This window comes from Sus scrofa, chromosome 2 (genome assembly GCF_000003025.6).
Source record: "Sus scrofa isolate TJ Tabasco breed Duroc chromosome 2, Sscrofa11.1, whole genome shotgun sequence".
Lineage (NCBI taxonomy): Eukaryota > Metazoa > Chordata > Mammalia > Artiodactyla > Suidae > Sus > Sus scrofa.
The window spans coordinates 109,236,752-109,255,772 of record NC_010444.4 but is presented as its reverse complement, the minus strand read 5'-3'; the positions used below and the strand labels follow the sequence as shown (position 1 = coordinate 109,255,772).

General features: G+C 34.9%; 1 long non-coding RNA gene across 1 annotated transcript in view; it reads right to left on the bottom strand.

The window, feature by feature from the left end:
• The window catches only part of LOC106509516, a 355,979-nt gene that overhangs the window by 159,967 nt on the left and 176,991 nt on the right, over positions 1–19,021 (bottom strand). Inside the window, exon 2 of the long non-coding RNA XR_001307121.2 lies at positions 5,664–5,735. This is a non-coding gene — a long non-coding RNA (uncharacterized LOC106509516). The remainder of the gene's footprint in view (positions 1–5,663; positions 5,736–19,021) is intronic.

The following is a 19,021-nucleotide window of genomic DNA, read 5'->3' as shown; positions in this document are numbered from 1 at the left end:
AAAATGATGTTAAGATAATAAAGAGTTTTAAACCACAAGGAATATAAAATGAGGAAACAACAGTGGGCTTTATATGTCAACAAATGTTAGGATATGGAAAGGAAGTGAATGAGTTGTAATAGAGTTAAAAGTCTGGAGAAAACTAAAAGTCAGCATATGTAGTGGGGCATACTGTTAGATAAACCAGCTTATGCAGAAGAATTCTGGATGGCCTTAGGAAAGCCTCTCCAAGTGGAGAATTTGATGAGTGGTGGGCTAAAAGCAGAAGTATATATCAGAACAACCTCCCCCCAGACAATCTGTGTCCTCAGGCCTGGACCCCCTACTTTAGACAACCAGGCAACTACTCCTCTGGGAAGAGATGGAGAGCTTCAGTCTTTAAAGAAATTAATCAGAGAAGATTAAAAACATGGGGGAGGCAGGGTTGAGAGAATAATGTCAATTTCTATTTACTGAACAATGAGGGTTTTCAGCCCTTTCCCCCACTTAAACTCTCATTATGCCAGCAGCCAGATCCTCTAGCAGTAGAGTGAATAGATTTCTGGAGAAAATTATCAGAGAAAAGGCTGACAAGACATTCAGAGGGCCCAGAATGAATCTTCTGGATCTCTGTTAGGCCCACTTTATATAAATAACACCTACTCCTCACGCATGCACACACACACAAGCACACACACACACACACAGACACACACACACCCTAACATTTCCCATCAATTTTTTAGTGTTAATGCCTAAATTTGAAAGCTTGCCAAGAACCAAAAGAGATTTGAAAAGAGCCTTCAACATGCAAAAGAGACAGCAGATTAAAGGAACTTGGCAAAAACAGAGAAAATATAATTACATAAAAAACATTATCTGAAAGATAAAAGAAGCTATTTCATCCTCAAAACAAAAAAAAAGTGCATTTTTTTAATGGAGTATACAAAAAAAGAAAAAGCACATGGAAATGTTAAAACAGAATAGCTAAAATATAAGTTTTATCAGAAAGTTTAGAAGACCTGATTGAGTCTATCTTACAGAAAGATTTTTTTCTTTTTTGGGCCAACCCTCAGCACATAGAGGTTCCCAGGCTAGGGGTCCAACCAGAGCTGTAGCTGCCCGGCCTACGCCAGAGCCACAGCAACACAGATCCGAGCCATGTCTGCGACCTACACCACAGCTCACAGCAATGCCAGATTCTTGAGGCAAATATGTGCAAAGAATCAAGATACATCATAGCACTGGGATTCTCAGGCAAATATGTGCAAAGAATCAAGATACATCATAGCACTGGGATTCTCAGCATCAACCGGAGAAGTGCTACAGAAGTCCGAGGGAAATATCCCAAACTATCATTTTATAACCAACCAAACTATCAAGCAAGTCTGAGAATAGAATGAAAATACTGTTAAATGTGCAAGCTTTACATTCTTTGCATGATTCCCTAAAATATCCACTAAAATGATGTAGATAACCAAGAATAAGGAAAGCCTAAAATTGAGTAAACAGGAAACAAACAGAGATAAAGGGAATATTCACAATATTGGTAAAGAGAAGACTGAGGACAAATTGTGCATCAGGCCTGAAGAATGATGTGAAACAAGTAATGAGATGTACAAAGGAGTTTAGGGTTACTGCAACATACAACCTGGTTGGAGTAGTTGGAGTAGTCATAGTCTGCATAAACATACACCTAGGTGTGCACAGCATAAGTCACTCTGTGCATACAGTGAGACTGGGAGGGCTCCAAGTAAGATGTCTTTTGGGAAGGAAGGAAGGAAGGAAGGAGCAAGCAAGCAATAAGATTATGTGATATGTTTTACCATGTAGAAAGAGGTACCAAGAGTACCTTCCACAGTTTCATGGAAGTGCTTGTAAGAAATTATTGATAATTAGAAAATTTTAAAAGTGAGGCAATTTTCAACTTCAGGAAAACCAAAAAAATCTACATTAATGGAAAGGTAAGCAGATGTATGAGTATGATCCTTGACAAATTAGTTTACAGTATTCATATAATCATTTATATAAAGACTGAACATTAGCTTAATCAAATATTACAATTTAAGTTTATTGGACAATATTAAAAGAAAAAGAGCATACGCATATGAACTCATTTAATTTAGAAACATGAGGTGAATATCAGGAATAAAACACCTCAAAGAATTGAATGTAGTTCCTCCAGAAACAAGATCTGGGATATGGTACAGGAGAAAACTCATTCTATACTTAATATTATAAATGCTTTTAAATTTTTTAGCAAGTAGATATCACTATTACTTTGATTTTAAAAAATACATTTGCAAAATATGAGTGTCAGACATCAAATGCCAACTGTACCCGTTTTGATTGCAGATTGTGCAAGTATTATTTTAATCTGTTGATACTGCTTTCATTATGTGATCTATGGCATGGTAGAAATTTGACCTAGTAGAGATTCATAATGAGGAAGCTATTTTCTCAAATCCTAAATGCATCTTTTATTTTATCTTTGTCAGTTTCTTTTAGAAAAAAAGTCAAAAATAAATAGGGCTGATTACAGTTTATTAAGAACAGATGGATAATGTTCTCTTTAGGGGACAGATCAAATATACATGATTGTTTCTCTCTTTTTCTGTCCATCATCTGCAGTGGAGTCTAGAATTGGCAAATATGTATATTCATAATATATAGATTGAAAAATCAAACATTCCTAGACTACAGGTTCAAAATCAAAATGAAGGAATTTTATTTTCCTTCCAGGAACAATAGACAAAATCTTCATAGTTCTTAATGAGATCCCAAGATAATCATAATGGTGTCAAAAGTGAAAAGTTGAATATCTGAATTTACAATAAATGTTTTTCCTAGACCCTTCCAGTTGTTTCTAACAAAGAATGTTGCATCAGAATACTGGGCAAGAGAGGAACAATGCATTTTTGCATTCGTGGGAACATCAAGATTTATTATCAGGATTCCATCACTGATTAATGACATCATAGTGAATACCAAAAGGAAGGAAGGAGAGATTTGTCACTTATTAAAAAGTGTAGTCACATTTGTTTTAGTTTCTTGCTGAGGTCCAAGGAACCAAAGTCATTACTTTATGAATGAAATATTGTATGCCAGATATTAATAATAGGGCATCTGGAGCTCCCCAGTTCCCCTGGATTATCATCTATGCATACAATTTTGGAAGAGAAATGAGTGAATTGTTTAGGGCTTTGGAATACTTGAGAGTGACAGGATTGCCTAGGGCAAGACACTGGCCTCTTCGGGCCACAAGGTAATTGTGTAGCAGTAAAATTCCCTTGTCTCTAACCTGAATTCCTCTCGATTCCAGAATTATTTTGCTCCCTGCTGTCAATGAGCCAATGGGTAATTTTGGTATGAATATGTATTAATTTTTGCCTTCCATGTGACTCATTTTTGGATGTATTAAATTATATATCTAAATTTCATCAATTAATTTTATTTACCAGAATGTTTCACTGAATACCAAAGACATTGAATTAGTCATATCTAACTACAAATTATAGACACAGCTAATGACTAAGCTTAAGGAAGATGGTTGCGCTCCTTCATCCAATAGCTGGTGCTAATAACATGAGTCATTTTAAGTGTCTGATATATGTAGCTTTGTTAGATAAGAACTTGGAATGAAATGTAATTTTGTTGGGTTAACAGATATAACTGTGCTTCTGGACCACATACCTTCAAATGGGGTTTTTATTAAGTTTTTAGGTCATTCTTATTTCACTTTATAGATGGTTAACCTATTACATTTTGTTTCTCTCTCTCTCTCTCTCTCTCTCTCTCTGTCTCATTTTGATTTTATCATTCTGCTAATCTCAGATGACAAAGTACTATGTGCAAACATATGAACACGCCCAGCCATCTGGACAGCCAACTTCCAGTTCTGCAGAGCCCATCCAATTGGTTGCGTATTTGTTATGAGGTAGTAGGATGCTAAGTGGTACTTCACCCTCTTGCTCTTGTTTATTACTAATTAGATGATGAAACAGGCCTCTATAAGAGAGTCATACTTACCAAGTAGAATAGTGACAGCCCATATGGTGGAATGTGAAGGGCACCATAATTTGTGAGGGAACTAATACCTGCTGAAAAATAACTCACAGAATACCAGAACAAGAAGAAACCTTAAATTTAATCTGGTCAAACCTACCATCTGATAGTTTAATTCCTTCTGGAATTCCCTATCAGTAGTTGTTTACCATCTTCTTAAAAGTCTCTCATAAATTTGTGGGGTCAAAATTGAAATACAGCAAGTTTAAGATTAATGAGAAGTATAGAAGTTGAGAAGATAAATTTTATAGTAAAAGGAAAAAAAGAGAAAAAGTAATTAAAGGTGGAAAGACCAAGAAGTTCACTAGCTTCTGAGGGAGGCCTTATTCTCTGAAGATTTTAGTTGCTAGTTCAATTTGATCTCTTTGCTGCTTCATTCTATACACATTACCAAATACCTAGCATTTGCTAGGATTTGGGGATACAGAAACAATCAATACAATGTTTCTTTCTCCTTTAATGGGCTTAGACTCCGGTTGAGACAAATGCCGCATAAAAAAATCATCTTGCAATGTGAGTAATAAGTGCTAAAACTAAGTACTTACTCTTTTTTTTTTTTTTTTCAATTTTTGGCTGCCCCATAAATTGAGGCATGGAGCTCCCAGGCAGGGATCAGATCCACACCTCAGTCTCGACCTAAGCTGAAGCTGTGACAACTCCAGATCCTTAACCCGCTGTGCTGGGTCAGGGATCAAACCCTCAGGAGATCCACCAAGTACTTAACTCTTATAGGAGTAAGACTAAAGGAATTCCCAGCTTGGATGATTTTATGGAGTAGGTGAAAATATGATCTGGAATATTGGAGACATACTTGGCTAATGGACAAAACAGATGGATTAGGTGGGTGGAAGGCTGACTGAATCCTATTGTGATCAGAAGCAAAAAATCTACAACATGATGAGTAAGTAGTCCAAAGTGAGATGTGGCTATAACTTCAGTATCTGGGGAAAAGATGGGGGATGATGCTGGGAAGGTAGTAGAAGCTCCAGTCAGAAGGATATATATATCCATCTACTGTGGAGATTTGAGGATTCCAAGGTTAAAGCAGCAGCATAAGAGATACTTGGACCAAAGCATTTACAGTAGAGAGAGCCTTACATTAATTACCTAGAACAGGATTGGTCAGGTAACTGAAAAAGGAAATTAAGGAAAACATACATACTAACTTAAATGTTTCACTTTTTGTGACAAAACACAGTAATTATCCAATTTTTTGATGTAGAACAAGGTCTTTTCTTAAAATAAGAATCTGATTTTAATTCCCCATTTTCCTACTTTTCACTAGCTATACAACAAAATTATAATATTCCTACTGTCTTTTAAGTAAGAATTTTTAAATGCCAGCAAAAAAACTCTACGTTTTACTCCAGTTGTTTATATTTGGCTTGCTCACACCTAATTTGACAGCAAACATGGTATGTTTAGCAAATCACCTTTATCAAGACTTTCCGGAGCATTCTAATAGTTACATGGAAACAACTCTCTTTTCACACTCACACTACATTAACTCATATATTATCAAGCAAATTAAATAATCATAATAATAACTGACACAACTGGTTTGGGAATACACTGTGGTAAGAATGTAGCCAATTGATAGTAGAACTGTGCAAACATACCAGACAAGTAGAGAAGGTTAGCAGCCTGTTAGCCCTGTGTGTTCAGCTGGTCCTAGGCAGAGGATGGCATTTCTGTGAATAGAATAGAGAAGGTTAGCTATTTGTAGGAGTTGGTTAGGTGCACAATGAACAATTCAGTATCTGCCTTGAAAACCATTTTCTTATCTCCCCTCCATATACTATACATTTAGGCATTTCAAAGACTGGACCAGCCTTTTCAACCACGCATTTACATAATGTTCCTATCAGGAGAAATAGTAATTTCAAAGATATTTTCCTTTAGGGATTTTTCAGACATACTAGCAATGCCTCATTAGATCCCTAAACATATAAGAAATGACATTTGGGTTCAGATCAGAGACCTTGTTGTCCAAAGCAGTTCCGTATCAAGGGAGAATGACTCTCAGTTAAAAATTTAAAAAAGCATTTACATAGGATGCAAGGAAGGCAATCAGATTTCTAGTGAGTCAGAGCCACTTGGGAAAGAGTCACTACTGTGGTACATAAAGGTTTTCTTTGCCTCGCTCCTGTGCCAAACTATCTTTGAAGTCAAATATACACCTCAGAGGACCACAGAATGATAAAGAATGCATAACTACTGAAACTTTAGACTTTTGATAAAGGCCACAAAGTTCACATGTGTTCCAAATCCAACCACAATGATAATTCTTCACAATCTTAGAATGGATACTAGTGGAAGATTTTGTGGCAGATATGCCCTCATTACCCCCACAAATATGCTCACTAGGTAAGGGGTAAACCATGAGGAAGCTTTGTGACCTGTACATTGGTACACAGCACTCTCAAAATTGTATGAAATAAGAAGAACCTGTATTTTAGATTCTTTAGGATCTATAATGTAACCCTTCAACCACTGTTCATTTCTGAGTCAGTATGGAAAATGTTTCAAAATAGTGTTATAAAATAGGCCAAGATTTTTAAATTATTCTGCAGGCAGACATAGTTCATTTAAAACTAACCTTGACAACTGTTAAAGAGTAATGTAAAAGAAAGCAAATTATAAACACATATATATTTAAAATATAATACATAAAACAGATATTTTCATTCTTTCATATAAAGAATGCAAGAAAATTTAGGACAGCTAATTTGCAGTATATAAAATATGATTGTATCAAAACAGCATTTTAAATCATTTGAATTCACCAGATAAATTAATAATGATTCTTCACAAAGAAGTATAACTGAATTTTAAAATAAAAAAATTAAATTTGTCTTGCTACTCACTGCAGTTATTTTTGTGATGGTTGTAAACTATACAATACATGGAGACCCATAAATGACAGTATATACACATTTTAAACTGAGGTATGAAAACTCTGGCATTTATAACTAATGCCCAATGTCTGGCACACACACCGTGAGTGTTCCTGTTTCACTGTGGATATGATGTCCTGATGTAATATTACATATTTATCCTACCATAACAACTGAAACTAATAGTTAAAGAAATAGATTAACTGTGTATTTAGGTAAAAATACTTCATTCGAAGGATCCTACGTTTGTACTTCCATCAGGTAATAAATACATATCTAACATATTTTTTCTTTTTTTTTTTTTTTGTCTTTTTGCTATTTTTGGGGCCACTCCCACGGCATATGGAGGTTCCCAGGCTAGGGGTCCAATCAGAGCTGTAGCTGCCAGCCTACGCCAGAGCCACAGCAACGCGGGATCCAAGCCACGTCTGTAACCTACACCACAGCTCACGGCAACACCGGATGGTTAACCCACTGAGCAAGGGCAGGGACCAAACCCGCAACCTCATGGTTCCTAGTCGACTCGTTAACCACTGCGCCACGACGGGATCTCCTAACATATTTTTTCTATAGCATATATGATTCTCTTATCAAAAAACCTTCAAATAGGAATGGATATGATTTTGATTTAGTAAGCTAGTAAGTCATAAAGTAATTATAAACTCACAAACCTGGATTTTTCCATATTCTAGAACTGGATAAGAAGCAATACATCATGGAAAATAATTACATGTCACATGCTTAGCCAAAAGTGTCACTGATTTTGTTAAAAAAAATAAAAGAGCTTGCCATAATTTTAAGAATACTAATAAAATATCTACTTAGCACCCATGAGTAGGAGTATTTTAATTATTTTTTAAAGTAACCTATCCAAATTGGTTAAAGCTTTCAGATACTTGATGCTCTAATGCTTATCCTAACTGTGAGATGCTCTGGAGCAGACTGACTGCTTTTTCATTAAAGGAATCCCTAAGCCTAGCTCAGTTCTGACACACTTTAAATATTCAATAGAGCAGACTGGCCACATCTCATCTGAAAGTTAATGAATATTATCTTTCCCCCTTTAAATGAAGGAAATTTTTCAAAACAAGCAGGAATGATTTAATATTTCTGTTCATCAGAGATGCTTGGAAATTTTCATAAAATCTTTGTGGTAGCTTCTAAGAGTATCTTTCCCCAGTTATAGAAATTTTAGGTGATTAAAAGGAATTCTAACCATGGGAACTATTTGAGCAAAGTGAGCAAATTAACTGGCGGGAGCACAGGATCCCTGTTGGGATAGGGTTAGGTAAGCTAAGGTAGGTGAGGGAGGTAGGCCAGGCCAAGATTGCTACCACTGATTGCCAGTCTTGATCATAATGTTTAGACCTTACTCCAGTTTTCAAGCATCACAGTGCCATAATACTGTAGTATTGTAAAAGATGACTCTCCCAGCAGTATATAAGGTCCCCAAGCAAATGTAGGGTAAAAATAAAGTAGGCATGAGAATGGGGAGTTGAAGGAAGAATGTAGTGTGAAGAAAAATGATTTTCTCAGGATGCTGTAGCAAAGGAGAAAGAATTTTAATGACAAGAAAGCAAACAAATCCAAATGTTCAGAGAGCAAAAGTGAAGAAAAACTTGCTGGATTTGGCAGTTAGGATCCTATCATGAATTAAGGAAAGAGTTTCAGCAGACTCAAGATAACAGAGCTAAATAAACAGTAGCTTAGCATACATAATTATGAAGAGGCAATGGTTGTAAATTATAAATCCAAAGCTTTGTCAATTGTGAAAGGATGCAAGACCCTTGTATATTTGTACATTTGTGGTTATAGGGAAGAAAAGTTTGGAGGTGGAAAGACTGAAGATGCTGTAGGTCAAGAAGAGAATGAATGAGCAAATGGTTTGTCACTAGTCCTAAAAAGAAAACACAGCACATTTTTCTCAAACAGGAAAAGAAAGGAAGAAAGATGAATATCAACAAATGGTACTTGTGAAAGCAAAGAGGGTGACGGGCGAAGCTGTAACTAAAGTGGTGGCCTCTATCCTTTTTGTGAAAGAGAGGGTAAGATTATCTGAGGAAATTCAATCAATTAAAAATGAGATTAAAAGATTGAAGCAATAGGAATTGAGAAAACTATTACCATGAAATTGAAACATATAACAAGTCTTGCTACTCACAGTGAGTTAAAAAGCAATTAGAATGGAGGCTCCTTAAAAAAACTAGAGTTACCATATGATCCTTTATCCCACTTCTAGGCATACATCTGGAGAAAATTCTAATTCAAAAAGACACATGCACCCCAATGTTCACAGCAGCACTATTTACAATAGCCAAAACATGGAAGCAACCTAAACATCCATCAGCAGAGGAATGGATAAAGATGCGGTACATTTATACAATGAATTCTTACACAACCATAAAAAAGAATGAAATGACAGCATTTACAGCAAAATAGACCTATAGATTATCGTACTAAGTAAAGTAAGTCACAGAGGAAGATAAATACCATAAGATATCACTTGCATGTAAAATCTTTTAAAAATGGTACAGATGAACTTATTTACAAATCAGAAAAAGACCCAAAGAAATAGAAAACAAACTTATGGTTACCAAAGGGGGGGGGGTGAAATGGGGATAAATTAGGAGTTTGGGATTAACATACACACAGTACTATATATAAAGTAGATAGGCAACAAAGACCTACTGTATAGCACAGGGAACTAAACTCAATATCTTATAATTAGCTATAATGGGAAAGAATGTGAAAAATTTTTATATATGTATGTATAACTAAATCACCTTTACACTTGAAATTAACACAACATTGTAAATTAACTCTACTTCAGTTTTTAAAAAGTAAGTTAGAGGCCACAGGAAATCAAATCAACACCTCTATAGATATTCAATACCTGAGAGCATACAAAAGGAAATATTGGCCAGAGGTTGATCCAGACACAGCATATCTGACTATACACTTAAGGTACAAAGCAATCTAGGTATTAGGAATGTATAGAGATGAATGATGAAAATTCTAACCTAACTCAGGATTCAAGTGCAGGTAGACTGAATATTGACTAAGAAATAAGAAGCTAGGCCATTAGAGGTCTCCTTAGGCTCTGTAGGACAGAACCCAGTCAATGAACATGGGAGAGGATCTGAAATAGAGAACAGGAATATTATAATGTAAAGGTATGGCTGCCTTTTTATTCCTAAATAATCTCCCAAGAGTCTCAAATACTTCACAAAAGGAACTTGTACTGAAAGATAGACAATTGCTTACCACCATTTGCAGTCGCTCTGTTCAGCTCTCAGAGCATTTGTAAAAAGATCTAACCTCACTAAAAAGAAAAGACATGTCTGTGACTACCTTCTAAGTAGCAGCAAGTGATTAGGAGGCATCATCAAAATTAACTATATGTTGAAGGTAAGATTAATAAATTTGCTCTCTCCTTGTTAATCTGCTCTCTGGGCATAAATCAAGCAGCTTTGAATGAGCATTAATTTTCTTAGAACCCTAGAATGTTATTTTAATAAGGTTAAGTTATTATTATTTCAATAAACAGTTTCTGAATGTCTACTATGTGCTAATACACCAAAATTCAAATATACCTAGTCCACAAAACCCCTTCCATACACATATCTCCTGGAAGATGCTTTAAAATTAGGGCAGGGAAAAAGAAAAAGAGAAAGGGCATCAGCAAAGGAGCAACTGTGACAAAGGGGTAAGTTAAGGGTTATTATTGAGAATATGGCAGATATATGAGAAAGGAAAGGGAAGTTAAAAAAAAAACAGCAAAAACAGAAACTCAGTTGTTAAAAAAAGAGAGATAAGAGGGAATAAAATATTCTAGCCACAGTTACATCATGAATTAAGAGGTGAACCATAAACTGAGCATGAAAGAATAGTACCAGTTTCAATAATAAAGAGGCTACAGGTAACTAGGATAATAAGCTAACTACACTGGTTTAAGAGGACATGATTGTTAGTATTCAATCTGAAGAAAGTAATTATTTTTATTCAATATAATTTATATTATGGTTATTAAATATGTAATCAGTATTCATGGTGCTAGGGAGTTTGTGGATAAGAAAGGGAATGAGCTAGAGGAAAATTTTATTGCATTTTATGTACCTGTGACAAATAGATAAGTAAAGAATTAATTACTGGAATGTGTATATTCCCACAAGTCACTTCTGTGGCAGTCAGTATGTTTTGCTTGCAATGTAAAGAAAGTCAAAGAAAAAAACTAAAGCAAATAAAAAAAGGGAGAGGTATTAATTTGCTGTTTTCTATAACTGAAAATTTGAGAAAATGTTAGTTTCAGACACAGGTGGACCCAGAGCCTCAAATAACATGATCAGTAGTCCATCATTTCCTACCTCTTGGCTCAGTTTTGCTTTGAGATGGCTGTAATGTAAGCATGACTATTGACATTTTCAGCCTTGCATTATCCTAACAATATAATCCCACAAAAACAAACAAATAAATAAAGCTTCTTCATTCTAAGTCCATGCCAAAGTTCTCCCTGAAACTGAATCTTATGCACCTATTTTCTTCATATACCAATCTCTAAACTGCAACTAGGAATTAAAAAAAATCCATGTGAGCCACTCTCGATTCTTAGGTTAGATTGGAATCAGCTCAACTAAACTGCATGGACTAAAAGTGGCGGCTCCCCAAAGAAAAACTAACTCATTGCTTTCAGAGTCACATTCTAAATTAGTGTTTCTCAGATAGGTTGGAGGAGTGTATTGGAATTTGGGGAATTGAAGGAAGAATTTTATGACTGTAAATAGAGAACATGAACAAAATAGGAAGCATGGACTAATGAAACTGAGAACTACAACTCAAAATATATGCTTGTCTATGATAAGGATATAATCTACCTTATTTTAAAATCTAAATGTGCAACACAAATATTCTAAATCCAATATGTATATGTTTTCTCAGATTCAGCTTTACCAAAAATGCTAGGAAATTTCTGATGCACTATCAACATATTTCCTCCTAAAAATTCCTAAAATAAAAAAAAAGAAACTGACTCTGATTATTCCCTACTCTGTCTAGCCTTTATTAGAGATGCACCTGATAAACATGTTCAGTACAAATAAATCACTTGTCATAAAATAAGTAGCATGAGACAGTGGGATTTGTATACATTTGGGTGTAAATATTTTTGTTTTACCACTTTGACAACTCCCAAACTTCAAATACCTGTTTTCAAATTTCAGGTACTATTTAGGATATCATTAACTATGTCTAAATTTCTCTCAAAAGTAATAACTCAAGTCCATTTACCATAAAATAAATTCTGGGCTTAAGACATTTAGAAACAAACTATAGACTTTATAAATCTTTATTGCACTGTTTTATACACAAAAAACTATATCACATAAGAATCACAATGTTTATGCAATAATTTACTTAAGATATAACTATATAATGTCATAAGTTATTTAGAAAATATATTAAACTATGCTTTTATGACTTTGGCCTATTTATGAAGATAAATCAGCACAATTCAAATCGAGAACATTAAAAACCAGTAGTCTCTACCAAAACATAGTGTATAAAGTAAAAGCAAATTGCAAAGCAGTGAGGAAAAGATATAAAATATGAAACAAAGGTTGTATAAATGTCATCCTACAACATTGTTTAAAAAAATGAAACATGCAATTACCTAAAGAGCGGACTTTAAATTTTCTATATTCCATTCTGGAACACTAAATCACTTTTAAAATTTATTATTTAAATTATTGTTATGAAAAAGATGCACGGAAAACTTTTAAAAATCTTTGAGGAAGTGTGAATACTTGGGAATTTTAACACTGTCCCTTTGTGTGTTCTAATTCAGCCATTAGTTGATATTTATTTGAACATTTGGCTAGGGTCTTTTTTCAGTTCTAGTTAACTTCATCAATTAAACCATCAGAAATAGAACTAAATTAACTTTTATAAGCTTGAATGTTATAAATTCATGTATGTATTTCAGTTTAAGGTTTATCATTCTTATATCTCTTTATTTCTCTCATATTCTTTATTTCTGTCAGGTAATTCCAGCCACATTTCTCCCAAGCTAGGCTTTTTTCCAATCATATACATATTGTTAATTTTTGATTAATATATTTCCAAGCAGTCACTTCCTGTTGACCTAATTATAGCTTTTGTGGGCTATTTTCTAATTTTTCATGATCTGTTTAATACATTTGTCATCTCAGTTATTAACAATCATGTGCAACTGGATTTATGTCAACTAAATTCATCTAATAAGTAACTGGTTAATTTTAAACTGCTAAAAATCAATTATGTCAAAGAAGATAGCCCTACTTTTGAAACTCAGATAATACACTTTATTTATATGGATTTTCTGGTCAAAAAGAGACCTGCCCACACTATGGAGCCCAACACCTGATAGGGTACATCAGGTCCTTTCAGCTGACCTGCATTCAGCAATCTCCTCTTCCTTTTCTTTTAATAAATTTTTGAAATAGCAAAAATGAGGTGATCAGAAAATAACCTATCAGATTTCTAATAATCCAATAATAGAAACTTAAACAATTGCTATAAAAGAATCGAAGAAACTTTCCCACAAATATGGTTCATGAATTTTAGTACATGAGCATATATGTTGGCGACATACAAGCCTTATTTTTTTCACTTTTTGTTTCTCCACGGAGATCCACACAGAGGAGGTACAAAGGTCATTCAGTTACCTCCTTGATAAGAGAGGGAATAACTAATTGTTTGCTTTGGTCCCCAATATCCTCCAAATTTTGTACATAAGACCTTTTCTGTAGTCCTAACTGGATTCCATCCATGCACAAAAAGGCATCACTAAACAGAAAAACTTCTAAAACAATGAAATCTATCTCCTCTTATATTGGAGTTGTCTTAAGCAGAAGTGTTGCTCTAGTTAATTCATATTAACCCATCTGAATCAACAAAGAAATATTCTGCTCTCTTGAATCAAGTAGATGGTAGATAAAGTCATGGAGAGCCAAACTTAGAGAATAATTTTTTTCTCCACATTGATATAATGGCTCGGAATTCTAAAATATTGAAAGCAATTATTAAGAAACATCAGTATCAGGAGTTTTCAGGCTGTTCTAACATCAAGCCCAGAAAGTTTTTTTCCTTTGATGTCTTTGAAAAGGCTCTAATCTCTCAAGTATCACTAAATCCCACATACACATCACACACACACACAAACTAGGTATTTAATGAGTAGCCATGATAAAGAAAGATCTTGCAAACAAAATAGAAAACACCTTGTTTTTGGAGTTCCCATCGTGGCTCAGTGGTAATGAACTGGACTAGTATCCATGAGGACATGATTCCATCCTTGGCCTTGCTCAGTGGGTTAAGGATCTGGCATTTTCATGAGCTGTGGTGTAGGTCACAGATGCAGCTAGGATCTGGTGTTGCTGTGCAGCTGTGGTGTAGGCTGGCAGCTGCAGCTCTGATTTGAACCCTAGCCTGGTAACTTCCATATGCTGCAGGTGCGTATCTAATAAAAAAAACATTCTAGGAACTATGTATCAAATACAAGAAAAACTGAGACAAAATACTCAAATTGATACCATAATATTTTGTGAATATGGAGAAATGGAAACATTCATATGTAGTAGGTAAAACAGAACTAAATCTTTAACTCTTCTAAAGAAAATTCAATAAATAATGTTGTAAACTGAAGTACAATACATAGATGTTCTTGAATGATATGAAGACAGATACCAAAGCAATAAGCTTGAGTCATTTTGAACTGAACAAGACAAAACTGTGTGAGAATGTGAATTAATGGTCAGTGTTGGTCTGACAGAGAAAAATCTAGTTAGATGATTTTTTTCTTGTATCTACAAATAATAACAATCATAAAGCCATTTTACAGTAGTTCATGAATCCAAATCACCAATATAAAGAAGAATTTTGCAGGAAAACTTAACTTCTCCACTGGGTTCATAAAACCCAGAAACAGAAGTTCTTTGCAAGTGAAATATAGCATTTCTTGCTTAACTTCGCTAAATAAAAGGCCTTTTTGTCAAATTCAAAGTAGTAATTCATACCACTCAGTAGTTTTATTTCATTTCACACCACAGGTATAATTTTATAAAGGATCAAGCTCTTATTTGTCATTTAAATAGATCCTGGACAGGGGAGCCAGTAGTCACATATGAGTCATGATCATATGTGAGTCACAGTGAGAAAGTGGATATGCAGATCATGTGACAGTCCCTCTGGGCATACTAAGGACAGTATTAGTGTAGGTACAAGACCAATAAATACTGACTGAACATTCTTCTCCTTTCCCTTGTTTCAAATGCTTCACTAGGAGTTCCCTTTGTGGCTCAGCAGTTAACGAACCTGACTAGGATTCATGAGAATGTGGGAACAATCTATGGCCTCATTCAGTGGGTTAAGGATCCAGCATTGCAAGGAGCTGTAGTGTAGGTTGCAGACAGGGCTAGGATCCTGCATTTCTGTGGCTGTGGCGTAGGCCTGCATCTGTAGCTCCAATTCAACCCCTAACCTGGGAACTTCCTTATGCGGCAGGTGCAGCCCTAAAAAAAAAAAAAAAAAAATGGAATGCTTCACTAACATCCTCAGAGCATATTTTTGCCAGTGTTCACCAAATATATTATTTCTCATCTTCCAAAAGGCCAATCCTCCACATTATCCCCTAGCTTTCTGCTCCCATTTAAGTGTTATCTTACACTACCTCCAACACTATGATCATTTATAACCTAGAATCACATCTTTCATCAGATTTTCTATTTTTTCATTAATTTTTTTTTTCTTTCTGTGGTCACATTTGTGGCATATGGAAGTTCCTGGGCTAGGGTCGAATTGGAACTGCATCTGCAAACTATGTCACAGCTTGCAGCAATGCCAGATCCTTAACACACTGAGCTAGGCCAGGGATCAAACCTGCATTCTTACAGAGACAACATTGGGTCCTTAACCCACTGAGCCATAACAGGAATTCCAGACTTTATATTCCTATGAGCAGTCTATTTTGACTTCTCTGAAACCCTTTAGACTTTTCCACTTTTTTGGCCCCTTTTCTAAAAGCCAAATCACCTCTTTTGAGCTCCACTGCCTGTGAGAGGTTAGGGTCTAAAGACAATTGAGGCTTCAAGGTATGGGAATGCTAAGTGAGAACCTTGTCAAAGGAGAAAGACCATTCAGAAGCTAGATGAAATCTTTTTAGGAGACTAAGAGGAAAAAGAGGGAGGTGAGAGAAAGAAGGTCTAAGTCATAACTATGATAATAAAGGTCAAGAGAAAAGTTGAAATATTGATGTTCTCTACATTGGTTTCAGAAACGGCTTTTACATCCATCTAAAATGGCTGTATTTTCCTACTAATGTTATCTGGGTGACCTACATATTCATTGACAGTCATGTGATTTCTATTTATGAGGAAACTTTTTGACCTTGCAAGAACTGGAACTTTATAATCTGAGTTTATTTTGTCCTCCAGCAGGAAAAAGAACACATTACCACAACAGACCTCTTGAGTCTCATTTTCAAACTAATGCATTCAATTTCTAACAAAGAGCAAAGGATAAACAATTAAACATTACATGTTACAGAACTCTTACCCACCTGCCAACAATTAAACCCAGTAATTAAAAATTGTAGGAGAATACACATAAGCATATTCTCAGCAGCACTCATATCACGGTCAAAGAGGGGAAAAAAAATCTTTCCTAATAAGTCCCTTTCCTATTTCCCTGGCTGCTTTTCTTGACATTAAACAGACATAAGACTCTGTCAACTGTGTTTCAATTTTTTTAAAAAGAGGGAAATCCCATTCTGTATCCCCTGGGAGGATTATTATGAACAGATGAATGTATTTTGTTATTTAGTTTAATAAATGTAGTGTTCAGAACAGATGTTAAAGTTTGAAATTATCCAGAAAAAGGAGCAGCTCAGGTGGCAATAACGCAGCCTTCCCACCTGCTGTGCTTTCTTCTTAGTCTTGGGAAGCGCTACTTTCACAGGTGAAAAAGTATTACAATATTTATAACCACTCAAGTCCCTACCACTAGACTGAAGCTGACAAACAAACAGGGTGCTAATTAGTACCAGGAGTGGAGCTGGTGATGGTGTTCTTATGATACAGTCACCTGGCCAGTAAATTGAACAAAGAAACAGCACCCATACAGAAGCACTGCGAATTCTGCCGTGCAACGAGTAAGGGGTGATTGTGAGGACCTTTTTTTAAAGAAAAGAAAAAAGGACGAATTTTCTCAAAACCATCCTATTTGGCCTTTCCAAGACTACGCTCTTCAGTGGATTTTCTAATACACTAGCTACTTATATCATCATAATCCAAAAGGATTTCTTTAGATTATACCTGTGAATAATGGTATGCATGGCATAGAGGAAAGATATTATTTCGTAAGAGTGAATATTTGTCCTCTGAGTGTTACAGTTTGTAAAACAACAAATCTCAATGTAAGTAATGGTCAAGCTATTGTTTTTCAAGCTAGGAAGCAGTAAAACAGAAAAAATCCAATCAGATCATTGTTTTTGAGCATTATTAATAAAATTCACTATATAATTTATTATTGCATAAATTTTATAATGCTTTATTTAGTTTAACTAAAACAAATCTATAATTCATTTATACTGTCTTCATTGATTTGGGGTCTATAGTAGATGTGACAGAAAGAATGATATAATAGGGAAAAACGAATTCATTATTAGGAAAGTTGCACTCAAGCTCCAGAGCATGCTAGTGTGTGTTAAGAACAAGAACTTTCAATTCCAATGGATTTGAAGCCAAACTCATACACTTATTGTACCACTCGTAGTGTGGTCTTCAGCCAATTACTCAGGTAATTGCTCTAAGTTTTACTTTCCCCATTCAAAATACCTACTTTTAGGGGTTGCTGTGAAATTAAAGGAGATAATACATAAACCAATCAGCAGAGTTCCTGATGCATTACAAATTTATTAAATGATAGAAATAATTAAAACTATGAACTGCTGTAAGAAAATCAGTATGCTTTCTTCATTGTTAAATCTTTCAATTGTAGAGTTTTAAGTTTATCCTTGGTTATTTGAAGTTTAAATATGATATTAAACATAAAATAGGCAGTCATTTAAAATTATAAAAAGCTACATATACACTACTTCTGGGGAACATAAGTGTATTATTTTCTACTGAAAAACTTATTTTTTCATTACTTTAAAGTTTTACTGAAGTATAGCTGATTTATAATGTTGTGATAATCTCTGCCATATGTCAAAGTGATTCAGTTATACATATATGCACATCTATTGCTTTTCATATTCTTTACCTATATAGGTTATCACAGAATACTGGGTAGAATTCCCTGCACTATATAGCAGGTCCCTATTGACCATCTATTCTATATACACTTGTGTGCATATGCCAATCCAAAATCCCCAATTCATCCCTACCCTCCACCTGTGCCCTTCCCCAACCATAAGTTTGTTTTCAAAGTCTATGAGTCTATTTCTGCTCTGCAAGTTCATTTGTATCATTTTTTAGATTTTACATATAAGTGATACAATGTTTGTCTTTATCTGTCTGACTGACTTTACTTAGTATGATAATCTCTAGGTCCATCCATGTTGCTGCAAATGGCATTATTTCATTCTTCTTTATGGCCGAGTAATATTCCAACATACACATGTACTGCATCTTCTTTATTCATTCCTCTTGTCCCATTCAGGATGATTCCCTGTCTTGGCTACTGAACAGAGTGCTGCAATGAACAATGAGGTGCATGTACCTTTTTGAATTATAGTTTTCTCCAGGTATATGCCCAGGAGTAAGACTGCTGGATCATATGATAGTTCTATCGAAAATCTGGTTTTTAAAGATAAGCTTTCCAAAAATAGTTTTTGCTGTCATTTTCATTCACATCGCAAACATTTAATTCTCCCAAATCATATTTCACAACAAAGGCAAAATTTTTTCCATAGTAACATATTCATATCCTGGCAACAGGAAATTCAAGTGCAAAATGACTTGTATTGTGAGGAGCAGGATGGTGGTCATTTTAAGGAATTTGCCCAGTTCATGAATATAAATTGATTAATACATCAAGTTCAATGCTTT